Source organism: Miniopterus natalensis, chromosome 8 (assembly GCF_054644295.1).
Source record: "Miniopterus natalensis isolate mMinNat1 chromosome 8, mMinNat1.hap1, whole genome shotgun sequence".
Lineage (NCBI taxonomy): Eukaryota > Metazoa > Chordata > Mammalia > Chiroptera > Miniopteridae > Miniopterus > Miniopterus natalensis.
Genome location: NC_142088.1, coordinates 82,493,979 through 82,508,023, shown reverse-complemented (window position 1 = coordinate 82,508,023; position 14,045 = coordinate 82,493,979). Strand labels below are relative to the sequence as shown.

The 14,045-nt window shown below is 45.1% G+C and overlaps 1 protein-coding gene across 2 annotated transcripts in view; it reads right to left on the bottom strand.

Annotated features, from left to right (window-relative positions):
- UGGT1 (UDP-glucose glycoprotein glucosyltransferase 1) overlaps nucleotides 1–4,600 on the bottom strand; it is a 143,153-nt gene extending 138,553 nt beyond the window's left edge. The window contains exon 1 of one of the 2 annotated variants that reach the window (XM_087819948.1): nucleotides 4,577–4,600. The gene's annotated coding sequence lies outside the window, so the exon portion shown is untranslated. The other variant, XM_087819947.1, reaches the window with a different exon arrangement.
- Nucleotides 4,601–14,045: the final 9,445 nt, after the last annotated feature.

Below are 14,045 nucleotides of genomic sequence, written 5' to 3'. Positions count from 1 at the left end.
CATGCAACAGAGACTGACATATTTCAAAGGGAAGGGGGGGGGGATTAACCAAAGAACTTACATGCATGTATGTGTAACCCATGGACACACACAATAGTGGGGTAAAAGTCTGGGGAAGGGGTGGGAGTGGGGAGGAGGGGATCGACAGGAGGAAAAAGGGGAATATCTGTAATACTTTCAACAATAAAGGTAAATTAAAACATTTAAAAGAGAGAGAGAGAGAGAACTCAACCACAAAATAAAGAAGCTAGGGTCACTAGTAAACTGGCAGGGCCATAAAGGGCAAGCTTCCTGAACTCTCAGCTGCAGCCTCCTCAAGCACACTGAGAGCCTCAGTATTCACATCATTTCAGAAAAAGGTCTCCAGCTGCAGACTTCTTCGATCTGATTTTTCATCCCAGAAGTCTGCCTAACAGAACCCTAATCAGACTTCTCCCTCGGCTACATAAAAGTCAACATCCAAGTTCCCCATTTGAATGGGAACCCAATGGGAATGGGAATGTGGAGACACCAAATCGAGCTTGTACTTCTGAACATTAACACCTATTAAGGCGGGCCCCGATTCCTCAATACTGGCTATAAAATCTATTGTTGGAGAAGACAGTCCATATTGCAGGGAACCAGTCAGGATCTTTCTTTTAGGAAAAGCATTAATTTACATCAACATTCTGTTCATACAACACACAATATCTTTAAAGGACAATGGTCAAAAGCAAAATAAATTCTACCAAATTGAAAAGTTGCTTTTACGTGAGTTTTAAGTTCAGGCTCTGCCAGCTTCTTCAGAAAAAGAAAATATGAACATCCCATTTATAAATAAGTATTTTTAAGCAATCAATATTTTCAAAGACTAGGCTAACCAAACTAGACTTTTCACAATGAAACCTACTAGCTGATTGGGGGGGGGGGGGGGGGCAGTGTGCAGAGTGGATTATGTATTGCCCTTTCTGAATCTAACAGAAGTTACTAACATTTCCCTCAGACCTGCAAAGAAGGACCCAAACTTTTACATACAATTTCAGACCACCCAAGAACTCTCAGGACTACTAATAGACACCCTCCCCTACAGGCCCATGGATGACAGTTTCAGAAACCTGCCTGCATTATACAACAAACATGGTTATGGATAAGAGAAAACAGTTTAGAGTCAGGAACCTGTGATCAATTCCTGAGTTTGCTACTTACTAGCAGTCTAACCATAAGCATGTTACCTAATAACACCTCTGGCCCTTAGTCTCCAAGACTCTAAAACAGGAGTAACAGTATCTGCGCCACACCAGGTGACTATGAAAATGAAAAGGCAATATGAAAATCACTTCATAAAGTGCCAAGTACTATACAAGAATTGGTCTAGTAAAATGTATCATCAGGGGGGAAAAAACAAAACTATCCTCTAAATTACATAACAACACATCACCATTAAAATATGCCTTGAAAACCTAAACTCTGTGGCTAGGGAAAAAATAAAAATAAAAATAAATCCTCACCTGCACTGACTGGTTTGGCTCAGTGGTTAGAGCGTCAGCCCCTGAATTGAAGGGTCATGGATTCTATTCCCGGGCAAGGGCATGTAACTAGATTGCAGGCTCAATCCCCAGCACTGGTTGGGGCTCCTGAGGGAAGCAACCAATAGATGTGTCTCTCTCACACTGATGTCTTCTCTCTCTCTCTCTCTCTCTCTCTCTCTCTCTCTCTCTCTCTCTCTCTCTCTCTCTCTCTCTCTCCCCCCCCCCCCGCCTCCTCTCTCCCCTCTACTCTCTCTAAAAAAAAAAAATCCATGGAAAAATATCCTCAGGTGAGGATTAAAAAAATAAATAAATAAATCCTCTCCAAAGTCACTAAGTTTCTAAACTGGGAAGAGTATATGAACTATACTGAAACAGTATTATGCTATGGCCATGTTTATGACTTTTCCTGAAGGGGCCTAGATGTGTAATCCCCAAAAGTAGATGATTCCAGATGAGAAACTGGATACCACTGCACAGTTGAGCTACAGGAAACTGAAGGTAGAAACAGGCCCCTGAGGAAATATTAGCATTTAATGAGCAATTACTCTGGGTGCAGCATGTGTCAGGTGCTTTGCATACACTTGTTACCTAGTCCTTCCACATAGGAAACTGCAGTTCCTTGAGGGTGGGTAGCAGCCACATCTACTCTACACCACAGCCAACAGCAGTGCCTGGCAAACAGTAGATATGCAATGAATATTCTGCATAATGATGTAACACTATCATTCCTGCTTAAAAATAAGAAAATGGAAGCTCAGAGAGGGTGAGTAACTTGCCTGACTAATCTATAGCAATGCTTTGAACCCACACCTGCCTGTTTTTAAAAGTTCTATAACGTCAAGCTATCTCGTTTTACAAGGGGTAAGAATTCAAACTGTGCAAATCCAGACTGAGCCAAGTGTTTTCTTGTGAGAACCAAGGCAAGTACAAGGATTTTCTAGGGACAGAGTCTTTGGGACACAGAAGGCTGAGAGAGGAACAGTTTCAACCTGAAAACAAGGGTGTGGGTCTGAAGTTGGGACCCAAAGCAAACCACTCAACTAGCCTGACAGATCCATACTTAGGCTGAGCTCCTCAAGAGTAGGTAGTTTCATCTATCACTGTCATATGCCTAACTTGCTGCCTGGAACACAGGAAATTCTCAATATGAAATAAATCAGTCTTCATTCATTAAGGGATAAATGAAAGGAACTGAAAAGAAGTGTGGTACCAAGAGCAAAAACAAAAAAAATTTAAAAGTAAAAAAGCAGCATAAAGAGTTCTTGGGCAAGGTATATACCATTAAAGATAAGAAAGAGAGGAAAGCTATCTGTTAAAGAAGAGCTTTCCAACCCTGACCCAAATTCTTTAACTCCACAGAATGCCAGAGTAAATGGCTGTCCTGAGAAGCAAAGGTAAGGACCTCATGGAAGTGCACTTCTGTTTGAGGATGCTTTCATTCTACAAGATCCCTTATCACTCTGACCCTAGTGGGCTTTAAATGTTGTTTATGAAGATGAATTATCTAAGAAATAATAGCTGTCAGAATCTGCAATGTGGCATTGCATGAGCACAGGCATACTGCCTGTGGCATGGTGGACAAACAACAAACTGTTTAAAAAGTTCTAGGCCAGCCCTGGCCAAGTGGCTCAGTCATTCCGTACAGCAGAAGGTTGTGGGTTAGATCCCTAGTTGGCGGTGGGGGGGGGGGGGGGGGGGGGGGTATGTCTCTCCCTTTCTCTCATCAATTGAAACATATCCTCGGGTGAGGATTTAAAAAAAAGAAGTAGTTCTAGGCCCAAATGTATCACCTGTGAAATCTAGTCTGTGGCCTCTTTTCCTCTGCTTCAATTAAAGTCACTATCTCTAGCTCATTAATCTACAGTAAGATACTGGAAATATTTAAAAATGTAACAGAAAATGCTTTTCACTGTTTGGAAAATAGAAAAGGCATAAAATTCTAAGTCACTGCCAACTTTTTCTTCTTTCATTTTTAAACTGAAGATAGTAGCTAATGAACTCTTAAAAACAACGCACACCCTGCAAGTTAACAGATGGCAACCTGGGTTTCAACATCTATAATAGTGAGGAAAAATATTAGGAAGTACCCCTCTCTAAAAATAACTTTACTTCTCAAATAATGAAACTTAATATACATTTATACCTATTACAAAACCACTTGCTGTGAACCATATAAATCTAATTTCTGATACAAGTAGTTACTATTCACCTAATATGAAAATGATCACAGATAGCTGCAGAAAGAAAATCTAACAATTTTCTGCAGTATTTATTCCCCTCAAGTTAAACTGCACTGTAAAGGTGACACGCTACTGTGCAAAGCAGTGTTCAATTCCTTTAATAAAAAATGAGTTTCCGCAAAGTTTATCTAAAGCAAGCGAAATAGAAAGGCTCCAATCATCCAGAATTTTGTGATGATGTTAAACAGCTACTTAAAATGTCTTCAAACTCCACACTAAAATTAGCCGGCAAGTGCCTGCCGAATGTTTCCAAAACAGTGTCGCGCACTAAGGCGTAAAACCCCAGGACTGCCCGCGAACAGAACGCGCTAGTTCCCCAGCCCGCCAGACGCGCGGGGCCGCCGGGGCCGCGGGGCCGGAACCGTCGCCCGCGCCGCCTCGCGCGCCCGCAGTGACCCCGGCGCCGGCTTCCGGCCAGCGCACCGCGCGTCCAACGCCCCGGCAACGGGACGCGCCACCCACGCTCGCTGCGGGAAAACCAGGAATCTATGAAAAGACCAAGTTGTTCCCACTCGTTGTCCCGCAAACCGCTGGCGCTCAGCCTCCGCCGGCGGCGCGGTCTGACGCGCGGGCACCCGGCTGGGGTCCGGAAGCCCTCGCCCGGGCCCCGCGCCGCACCGCCGCGCTCGCCGGGAGGACGCCGCACGGGCACAGGGCGGCTCCGGTCCTCGCCGACAGCTGCGCACCGGGACGCGAGGGGGAACTGAGCCAGCGGGCAAGCGGAAGCTCAGGTGACAGGGGCGCGCCGCGCCCGGGCCCCTCGTCCCGCCGGCGAGACAGCCCCACACCACCCCCGGTACCTGTCACCTGCCGCGCAGCCTCGCGTACCCCTTCCTGCCCAAGCGGGGGCCGCGCTCTGTCCGCGACCGCACGGGCGACGACGCCGGGCGGCGCTGGGGGCGGGGACGCCGGCGGCGCCAGTGAGAGGCCGACACGCGCCTTTCCGCCGTTCCGCTCGCGAGCCGGCCTCGCGGAGCACTAGCCCAGCGGCCCGCGGCCCTTTCCTTCCGCTTCCATTGGCCGGGCCCAGAGGACTTCCGGCTACCGAGTCGTGTCTGCGGCAGCCCAGAGCGTCACGCGGCCGCCATCTTACTCCCGAGGAGGCCCCGCCTCTCCTGGGCTCCTCGGGCTCCGCGCGGGGCGGACGCTGTCCTTGTCTCGGAGGGTGAAAGGACGGAGGGCTGAGGCCGGAAGCTTTCCGGGGCGGCGAGGCCGGGGTTGGGCTCGGGGCGGGTCAGCGTCCGCGGCCCTGAAAAGCCCCGCGGCGCCCGGAGCTCCGGGAGGGTGCTTCGGGCGGCCCGTCCGGGTCCTGCGGGGCCGCCGGCCAGTGCTTCTCTAAACTCCTATTCGGGTGAGGATTTTTTTTAAAAAGCAGAATAAAGAAAAATAGACAATGTTACGGAACATCTTAGGCATTATTTGAAACCGTAAATTTTGGTAGCTTCCCTTTCAAGCAGAGGAAGACTAATTTTTAGGAAAATTCTTATAAAATTTAATTTCATACTGGCTTATTTTATACTGGCAGTAGCAACTTAATCTGCAGGGATTACTTTGTCCTTTGAATTGTTTGTTTGAAAGTATAAATTGTAAAATATTTTTAGAATATATGACACGGGACATCTTTTTTAAAAAATACGTCTTTGTTGATCTCAGGGAGAGCGAGGGGGAGAGAAACGTCAGTGATGAGCGAGAGTCACTGATGGGCTGCCTCCTGCGCCGCGACTGGGGATGGACCGCCCCCCGGGTCCTCGGGGCGCGCACCCGCTCGGCCGCTCGACCCGGGTCCTCGGGGGCGCGCACCCGCTGAGCCACGGGCTGGGCAAGGGCCGAGCGTCTCACCTACCCCAAAACGAATCCTTCTTAAGTCAAAGGGAATGAGAAACCAAAAGTTCATTAAAAAGTACATAAAAGGTGTGCAAGTTTGACACCTTTGTTTCTGTCCCCTGAGCATGCCGGGACCAGGGCTAAGACACTTCCTTGACCTGGCAGTTGTACGTGTGTCTGAATTGTGCTTAAGAACTTCAGAGCTTACTATTGGTTTTTCTGTTCCTTGCTAGTACAAAAGGCGTTAAAAATAATTTTAAAAAATGAAAATAAGCATTTTAAAATTCATTTTTTGTTTTTGTCTTGTTTTAACCCTCACCCAGGATTTTTTCCATTGATTTTTAGGAAGGAGGCGGGAGGGAGAGAGGCATGGATGGGTTCCTCCTGCACTCCCTGGGGGTGGGGGTGAGCCAGCAACCCACATACTCGGCGCCTTGACCAGCAGTGGACTCCGGGCCCTTCCGTGAGCGGCCCACGCTCCAACCACTGAGCCACAGCAGCCAGGGCTGGAGTTGATTTCTTGAGTGAACTTTTGTGTTAGTAGCTTTCCATTGGGTATTTTCTATCGCTCTTTAAATTACTTCAGGTGATGCTCCCAATAAATAAATAAAAGAATTGTTTTTTAATTCACCAATTACAGAGTTGACTTTTTTAACTTTTGGGGGGGAGGGGCTTTAACTTGGCCTTTTGCTCTGTGATACATGAGCACCACTGTTGACCCCAAGAAATGATGTACCTGCTAAGGACTCCTTGCAGTTGACCGGGCCCACAATCAACCAGAGCACAGCATCGTTTACAGGACCTCGCAAACGCCGCATTTCAGGGCAAACCCACGGACTGGGCTGCCAAGCCCGCCCCGCGCCGCCTCGTGAAGCAGGCCTGAGGGGAATCCTCCGCGCCCGAGGGGACTGAGACCCTCATCCCGTCCGGAGCTGTGGAGCTATAGCCTCCTCGTTTGCACCTTTACTGATCAATCAGAGTAGCTCCACAACAACCAATCAGAATACAGTGGAGCTGGCCAATCAGGACAGCGCCATTGGAATCAGTATGTGCAGCCTTTGGAATCCTCTTTTGTATAGAAATGGGCCAATCCGGGCCTGGGGGCAGTAACTTGCGTCTAAATAAGCTGGCCTCCCCTCTGTCTCAGTGGAGCGCACGTTCTGCTGAGTTTTCCAGCTTCAGCTGTGACCAGAGCAGCGGCACGCCAGCTCCAACATTTGAACTGCTTCGCTTGAGCTCCTGCACTAGCATAAAGTCTCACCCTAGGCGAAACCCCAGAGTGGGAACTCATGATGGCACTGAGTCCATAGAAGAGAACTTTTAGTAGACATCACCAATGTTTCCTTAGTTATTACATACAACTAAGTGCAGAGATCCCAAGAAAGTTGGTTTTTTCTTTTTCTAAACCTTTCTCAGAAAATTCAGTGCTATTTTCTTTGAACGAAGACATTTAATTTTTTAAACTTTTTACTTTGAAATAATATTAGAACCACAAGAAGTTGCAAACATACTAAAGAGAGTTCCCATGTACCCTTCAATGGTTTTCCCTAATGATTTTATCTCAATCGTAGTCCAACATCAAAATCTGAAAACAGAAATTTGCCGGAGCCCGCCGGCAGAGTCGAACGGTCTTGAGGAAGGGGTGAGGATGGAGAAAAGATAGACACAAAAAAGATGGGATCGGGAGGGCTGCAGCTCATGCCTGTTGCCGGCTGCCAGCCCCGAGTTTATTTTTTCAGCTTAATATATACAGGCACTGTTGATTGTGCTGAATAGCACCCCGCCCCACATTTCTTCCCTTAGCCCGAAACTAAGTAATTCCTCCAAGGTCCTACGAATGCCTTTTCAGAGTAAACACCCTGCCTCCTGCAGGAGCTCAGGCCTTGGAAAGTATCCTTATCTTGGCTTCTAATGGGAACTTTTGGGGAGGATTGAGTCCTTGGCTTGGTATGTGGCTTAACTATCCTTTAACCCTTCAGACCGGGGCCAGCTTCCTAATTAGCCTTTCTAGAATTTAGTATTGCTTTGGTGCCTCGAGGACTGGGTCAGGGAGCAGGAGAGCACCTCTGCAGCTCACCCAGGCAGCTCCTCTGTGCCTGGGGCCACAGCAGCTCACCCACATCTCCCCGGGAGCAGGGGAGCACATCCGCAGCTCACCCAGGCACTGTGCCTGGGGCCACAGCAGCTCACCCACATCTCCCTGGGAGCAGGGGAGCACATCCGCAGCTCACCCAGGCAGCTCCTCTGTGCCTGGGGCCACAGCGGCTCACCCACATCTCCCTGGGAGCAGGGGAGCACTTCTGCAGCTCACCCAGGCAGCTCCTCCGTGCCTAGGGCCACAACGGCTCCCCAGAGAAATTAGTAAATATGTGTGTATAGTTCTGTCATTTTACCACGTGTAGATTTGTGGAACTACCATCAAAATCCATATACAGAACTACTCCAGCACCACAAAAATCTCCATTGGGTTAGGGGGGGAAAGGGACAAGTAAGTGGAGCACAGAGGATTTTGGGGGAAGTGAAACTATTCTATATGATATTCTAGTGGTGGGTACATTATACATTTGTCAAACCTATAGAATGTACAACACCAGGAGTGAACCCTAATGCAAACTATGGACTTTGGGTGATGATGTATCAATGTAGGTTCATCGTTTGTGGCAAATATACCACTCTGGTGTAGGATGTTGATAGTGGGGGAGGCTATGCAGGGCAGGATGTAGAAGAGCTCTGTACTTTTGCTCATTTTACTATAAATCTACAACAACTCTAAAAAATAAAGTACAGCCCGGCCAGGCATGGCTCAGTGGTTGAGCCTTGACCTAGGATCCAGGCGATCAGGGTTCAATTCCTGGTCAGGGCACATGCCCAGGTTGCGGGCTCAATCCCCAGTCGGGCGTGCAGGAGGCAGCAGATCAATGACTCTCTCATCATTGATGTTTCTTCTCTCTCTCTCCCTCTCCTTTCCTCTCTCTGAAATCAATAAAGATATATTTTAAAATAAATAAAAAATAAAGTACAGGTATGTTTTTGAGATGGAATACTTTATAAATATGTGTGTCATTCTTGCTCAGAGGACAATAATCCCTGCATCATTCCAATTTTTAGAACAAAAGTGAGCACTAACGTACATTAAAAATGGGGAAATCATAAATGCTAAACATGGAGAATATATAAAAAGATAACCTAGTGCTCTGTGTTCATTGTAAAATGAGGACAAATGAGTCTCGGACTTTAAAAATAAGTAATATACTTTATTTTTAGTACAGTTTTAATTTTACAGAATTGAACAGATAATTCATACGGTTCCATATGCCCATCCCACCCAACACCCAGTACAGAGTTTCTGGTATTATTAACATTTTGAACATTGTGGCATATAGTGGAATATTTGACATTATTTTCAAGTAGAACAACTTCCAAACTACATATCTGACAACGGACTTGTATCTGAAATATATAAAGGACCCTCAAAACTCAATATTCTAGAAATAATGATATTGTTAACTAAACTTCATAGTTTACATTAAGGTTCACTCTTAGCATTGCAAAATTTTATGGGTTTTCACAAATGCATTAAAACATTCATCCACCATTACAGATTTATACAGAATAGTTTCACCACTCTAAAAAAACCCTATGCTTCACCAATTCACCTCTCCCCCAAATCCCTGGCAATGACCTTTTCACCATCTGCCATAGACTGAATGTTTGTTTCCCTCCCCAAACTTATGTTGAAACCTAATCCCCAATGTGAGGATATTTTGGGGGGGGGGGGTCTTTGGGAGGCACCTTAGGTCATGAGGGTGGAGCCCTCCTGAATGGGATTAGCCATTTTAGAACCTCTAGAGCGTTCCAGAGCCCTCCTACCACTTGGGGACACCAAGAGAAGACAGCCAGCTGGTCATGAAGCAGGAAGTGGACCCTCAGGAGATACCAAATCTATCAGAGCATTGATCTTAGATTTTCCAGCCTCCAGAACTCTGACAAATAAATTTATCTTGTTTATAAGCCACCCAGATTCTGCTATTCTTTACAGCAGCCAGAATGCACTAAGTTTTGCCTTTTCTAAAATGTCATATATTTGAAATCATACAGTATGTAGCCTTCGGATTGACTTGCTTCATTAAGCATATTCATTTAAGATTTCTCCCTGTCTTTTGTTGTATGAATACTCATTTCTCTTTATTGCTGAATAATATTCCATTGTATGGACCAACCACAGTTTATCCTTTCATGTTTGTAAGGATTCTGTGTTCATTGTGTGTGCTCTGTGTTTCTTTTATAATCTTCCCTTCTTTTTCTGCCATCTCTCTTTTTGTTAAATCCTCACCTAAGGATGTTTATTGATTTGAGAGAGAGAGAGAGAGAGAGAGAGAGAGAGAGAGAGAGAGAGAGAAAGAGAGCAAGACATCAATTGGTTGCCTCACGTATGCCCCTGGCCTGGCATTGAACATGCATCCTAGTCATATGCCCCGACCAAGAACTGAACCTGCAAACTTTTCGGTGCACAGGATGATGCTCCAACCAACTGAGCCACCCCAGCCAGGACTGCCATCTCTCTTTTGAATTGAGCATTTTATATAATTCCATTTCATGTCCTCTCTTAGCACATAAAATAACTTTTTTATTTTTTTAAAGTTTTTTTATTGTTTGTTTTGGTGGGGGTTTTTTTAGAGAGAGATGAATGAAGGGAGAGAGCAAGGAAAAGAGAAACATGAATGTGGAAAAGAAATACAGATCAGTTGCCTCTCTTACATGCCCCAAGAGGCATGTCAGTGCTACAACTCTATTCCTGGATCAATGAGGACTTAAGACCAGCTGCCAGTAAGGACAGACTTTCCCCTAATTGTCAGATAACAGTTTGATATCCTCCATTAAATTAAAATATCTTAGCCTCTATAGTATCTACTAAAGATTTATGGGCATGAGGACCATTTAGTGGATGATATCTGGCTCAGAGAAATCATCAATCCATCACATGGCACTTTAATTCTAATGAAACAATTTATAAAATCATTAACTTTTAAAATTATGTTACACTCTGCCAGTGTGGCTCAGTTGGTTGGAGCATCATTCTAAACACTGAAAGGTGGAGGGTTTGATTCCCAGTCGGTGTGAATACCTGAATTGCTGGTTCTATCTCCAGTTGGGGTGCTTATGGGGGGGGGGGACCAATCAATGTTTCTCCCTTTCTCTCCCTCTCCCTCCCTCTTTCTTTCAAAAAAATCAATAAAAAATATTTTTTAAAAGTTTTAAATGAAAGAAAATTATGTTAAGTGTTATTCATGCCAATAGGTTTTTTAATGTTAGGATTATTCTCTCTGACATCACTTAAAATGCATTTTAGTTTTAAACACTGGCATGAGGTAAAATACAAGGAATTCACAAGGGAATTAGTCTTCAAAATAATAAACTCTACTCAGTACAATTAGCATTGAGAGTGAATTAGGAAAAAATATAGCCTAAGGTATTGGGAAAAGAGCAATTCACATCCTAAAATATTCATGAAGATTGTAAATCCAAGATGGTGACAGAGTAGGTAAAAGTTGTACTCACCCCTCTTTCAGGACTAAATAAAATTACAACTAAATTATACAATAATAAACTTGGACAACCATCTGAAGACTAGTTTAACAGAAATCTTATACCTAAGGTTGTACAGAAGAAGCCACACCAAGACTGTAGGAAAGGTAGAAACATGAAAAGGGCTGGCCCTAAACCCATATGCTTTGGTTGAGAATCTGTAGAAATATCTCAGCTGGAAAGTTGACCTCTAAGAGGGAAGGGTCCCTACCCCATGCTGGACTTCCAGACCAGAGCATCAGAGCCAAGAACAGGCACCCACATAACATGTGGTTGTGAAAAAATCAGTGGGGATTCTGCCAGGGTGAGATGGATGGGAGACTGCAAAGAACTGTGGCACCCTCTAAAAGAGACAACACACAAAATTTTCTTTGCAGCCACTCACCCTAGGCTCCAGTAGAAAATGGCACCTCAGAGCACACTGAAGTCATACAGAGAGAGATTGGGTTGTTTGGCTTCGGGGAGAGAGCTGAAGTGACAGCCGCCAATGACCCTGTACGGAGTCCCTCTCCCACACCACTCACTGATGCCATCTTTCCTGAGTCAAGCATACCTATTTATACAGCATTAACCTGGGAAGATACACTAGCCATAGTTTCCCGACTTGCCCTGTGGAGGAATTAGCTAGCTGCAGCCAGCCTGCACCTGTATTGCAGACCTTCTTGGAAGGGTCTTGAGATCTGGGCAGACACAGGAGGTTTTAAAGACACACAGGGAGAGACTGAGTGAAGTGGCTTTAGGGTGAGTGCCAATTTACCTGTGCTCCTGACTGGCATTGCCCCCTATAGCATGGGCATAAGGATATATCTGGCTCAGAGAAAATGTCAATCCATCACATGGCACTAGCCTCACACTGCCGAACTCACTGTGGCCTTGCCCTGCCATGCTCCTGCCCTGCAGAAAAGTCTGCCGGCTGCCACCAGGCAGGGCTTGCACTGTGATCTTTTTTGGAAGGCTTTCCAGGAGGTCTGGGCAGACTCAGGGGTTGTCAGAGATGCACAGAGAGAGACTGAGTTGTGAGGCTTTGATGCAAAAGCCATTTTCTCCTGAGTGCCCTGATCTATGCCAACATTCCTCTGTAGAGCCCTTCATCTACATGGCCAAATTTTAATATGCTTTTGCCTAATGAACTCCACTGGCCCCATCCTGATGACTCCCTGAGACCCCACCCCACTGAAAAATTCTGCAGACCCGAGGTTGGTGGTGGCTGACCTTGGTGTACCCTGAGACTTTTACTGAGAGGCCTCAGACCCAGCACTGGTGCAGAGTTTGAATCTTTATCAACCTGGTGAGCAACACTTACACTTATCTTGTGACTCAGAACCTGCCTTATGCAACTCACATTCCTCCAGAGCACCTTTCAGTGGCTGAGCCTAAGAGGCACCAGGCAGATGAAAGTGGATCTTGAGGTGCTTTGGGCATCTTGCTGACCTTCCTGAAGCTCAGTACTGGTGCAGGCTGGCCTCAGTACACAGGCTGACCCCTTCCACATACACCCAGGTTCACCAGAGGCAGCCAAAATAATGTGAATTGCTTTGAAGCATCTAATAGGAACCAAAAGACGATCACAGGCAGCATCAGATTGAGCTGCATGGAAGATCCTTTCAACATGCTCCAGAACGAACACACCTATTGGCTGGCTTCAGACCCCATCATAACATGACCTACTTAGCTCCACAAGCAGCATACCAAAAAAGAGAGAACAGCAGGCAGCCAACCCTGCTGGGGTAAAACCCACTTGCTGGGGTCAGCCCCTACACAGCAGCTCATACATTGTAGTCAAAGTCAGTCCTCAGATCAGCCAACCTGTGGACCAACCCTGCCCATGGCTGGGACAAGAGAATTCAAGACTGAACTACAACAGAACAGATAACATAATCCACACAAGAAACATTCCTGGAGCCCCTAGCTTGGGTGAACAGGGAGACTACACCACTGAGCTCCACAGTACATCTACTATATAAAGCCACCATATCAAGACTAGGAGTCATAGCAGATCTACCTAATAAAGAGAAACAAATACAGAGAGGCAGCCAAATGGGGAGAAAAAGAAACATGCCCCAAATGAAAGAACAGGAGAACCCTCCCCCAAAAAAAACAAACTAAGTGAAAAAGAAGCAAGCAATCTATCAGATACAGAGTTCAAAACAATTATTAAAATTTGCAATGAACTTAGTGAGAACTTCCACAAAGAGATGGCAAGAATTAAAAACAAAAACAAAAAACCATAGAAACAAAAACAACCAGTCAACAATGAAAAAACCTATGTCTGAAATGAAGGATACCATAGAAGGAATCAACAGCAGACTAAATTTAAAAAAAAAAAGATTGAATCAGCAATGTGGAAGACAAGGTAACAGAAAACACTCAAGTAGAGCAGAAAGAAGAAAAAAAAAGAACTTAAAAAATGTGAGTAGTTCTCCTCTGAGACAACATCAAGAGTAATAACATCTGCAACATAGAAATAGCAGAAGGAAAAGAGAGAGAACAAAGGAATGAGAAGGTATGAAAAAAAATAATGATTAAAAATGTTCTTAATCTGGTGAAGAAAAATACACAAAAGTCCAGGCAGCACACAGAGTCTCAAACAAGATGAACCCAGAGTAGCCCACACCAATACACACAACAAGGAAAATTAAAGACAAAGAGAGAATCTTAAAAGCATCAAAAGAAACACAATTACCTACAAAAAGCTCCTATAGGCTGTCAACTGGTTTCTCAACAGAAATATTTTAAGCCAGAAGGAATTAGCACAAAATATTCAATGTGATGAAAAGCAAGGACATACGAACAAGACTACTTTACCCAAAAAAGCTATGATTAAAATTAAAGAACCATTGCAACTAAAAAAATAAGATAACTAGGAATAAACTTAACCAAAGATGTA